Source organism: Bison bison, unplaced genomic scaffold (genome assembly GCF_000754665.1).
Source record: "Bison bison bison isolate TAMUID 2011002044 unplaced genomic scaffold, Bison_UMD1.0 scf7180017864500, whole genome shotgun sequence".
NCBI lineage: Eukaryota > Metazoa > Chordata > Mammalia > Artiodactyla > Bovidae > Bison > Bison bison.
In genome coordinates this window covers 5,493,033-5,495,268 of record NW_011495059.1, presented here as the reverse complement: position 1 = coordinate 5,495,268, position 2,236 = coordinate 5,493,033, and the positions used below count along the sequence as shown (strand labels likewise).

Sequence of the window (2,236 nt, the reverse complement as noted above, 5' to 3'; positions counted from 1 at the left end):
GGAAAAAAGTCTGCCAGGAAAGTTGATGTTACTGTTCCATTTCAGTTTCAGACAATAATTCCCCACTTTATTCTACTTTTATAGTTAGAATTTACAACGGAGAACCAATCTATTTTGGAGAATCCAAATTTTTTCCTATATAGCATTTCACGTCTCTTCAGTCTATTGTGTATGCATACTTTTCCCCATTTCCAAGTGTTCTGATATTTAGTCTTCATTTTCCCTCAAGGTGCTTTGTGTGTGTTATAATTTTATTTTTATGTTGGTTTAAGAGAAACCCTCAAAGTTTTTTTTAGAAACTGATAATGAAAAGGTGCAGAAATATCATCTTTAAAGAATGACTCATGTGCATCTTTCCTCCCTCCCCTGCCCCCACCTAATACTAAATCGTATCTTCTTGGTCAGTGTATTAGTCCTTATACCTTACATTTTATGTAAAAGTCATATTAGTCCCTATACCTTACATTTTATGTAGAAATCATATTCTTAAGATTATTTATTGCTTATGATTTTTGTTTGCATTGTTTCATTGCTATATTTTTTGTTTAAAATATTTAGGTGTCTCGAGTTGGAATTAAACATATTTTTTCCCATCAAAATTAATGGAAATATAATGTTTTTCATTTATCAGCTTTTCACTTAAAGGCAGAATTTGCAGGAATGAATTAAAGTCACCAGGTAGGAGACAGATTATTTTTCATCATCTCCCTAAAAGCTCTGACAGGTTCCCAGTCGTCTGTGTCTGTCATTTTCCCAGTTTCTATCATCCGTCGCTCTTCTAATTTGTCACCTCCATTATTAGCCCCTTACCTGTCTGTTATATTACAGGACTTCCATATTTCTTATGTTAGGAATGAGTCTGATTGAAAGTAAGAGATAACTAAAAAAAATTGTGATCTAAAGAAGAATCTCCCCCTGCCCCCCATTGACTCCCCCATAAAACAGGAAGGCAGTCCAGGGTTTGTGCAGCTGCTTGAGTATGTCCTAAACCAGTCTTCTTTTGTTCTTCTGTTTCACATTCCCTAGCACAATCCTCCTCGCGGTGCCAAGATGACCACAGTACCTCCAGGTGTTGTGCCTCAGTTTCAAGCATGAATTAGGGGAAGGGTGAAGCTCACAAACTTCTCCCAAGAGTTCCTTTTTATTCTGAAAAGGAAGTTCTTCCTTGAGACTTCTACCTATATCTTATTGGCCAGAACTTTGTCTTACTGCCACTCCCAACTGCAAAGGAAGTTGGGAAGTGTGTGCTTTGCTTTCCAGCCTCTGTAGTTTAGAAAAGCAAGTTTAAGTGGTTGGAATAAATATTGAGAGCCTCTCATCATATTTGCCACACGGTGTTTAATTGAAATGTATAGCTATGATCCACAAAGTGACCTAGATTTAGCTCTCCTCTAGCTACTTTCATGTGTGTACAAAATCTTAAACACTCTTCTCTTTTCTTTCCATGAGGATACCAATTCCTTTGTCACTCTTTGCTCCATGGTCTCTTCTGAAGGTAAGGAGGAGGAGTCAGCATCTTCTATGCTCCATTCTGCTCTTTGCAGATAGTGACTGCAGCGCTATTACCCTGATCCCTTCCTCTCTGAATATCAAGGACAATCTCAAGGCCAGGTTCTCCCTCCTCTTCTCTCTCAGCCCAAGTTTCCTCTTCTACACCCCCAAGGCACTTGAGCTGTATCTCTCTAATGGCATTTATCATTTTCTTCATTGAAGCTGAAACCAAACGATTGGAAGTGGTACTGTTTACGAAACGTGTGGTGCATTGTAGGTGCTCAAACTGGTATCTCTTGCTATTACTACTACAGTTAATAACGTTTTATTGCCTTTATCAGACTCAGATCCTTAATGACAGGCTCTGAAGTTGATGTCTGATTCATCTTGGTAACTCACATCTGGCCTGGAATTGTGCATTGCTCATAATGCTATAAGGGGGCGGAGGGTAAAGGCCACATTTCAAAAGAAGGGTGCTGTAATGGTGGGACGTGAGAAATTCCTGGAACCTGAGTAGGAGCTAGAAACTTGCAGAGAAGACCTTACTTCGTTCGCATCAAAAACAGGCAGAGTTCCGACTGATTCGTACGGACGCAGGTGGACCGCCTCCACGCCTGTATTGCGATGAGATACGAGTATCCGTCACTCCACTCCTGCTCTTCTTGATCCGGAAAAGAAGGAGGGACTATGTCCCGCGCGCGGCGATCTGGGATAGCTGCGCACGCGCAGCTTCCGGCTCCGTGTC

General features: G+C 40.6%; 1 long non-coding RNA gene across 1 annotated transcript in view; it reads right to left on the bottom strand.

The window, feature by feature from the left end:
• The window catches only part of LOC104980453, a 5,142-nt gene extending 2,989 nt beyond the window's left edge, over positions 1–2,153 (bottom strand). The window contains exon 1 of the long non-coding RNA XR_824260.1: positions 2,038–2,153. This is a non-coding gene — a long non-coding RNA (uncharacterized LOC104980453). The remainder of the gene's footprint in view (positions 1–2,037) is intronic.
• Positions 2,154–2,236: the final 83 nt, after the last annotated feature.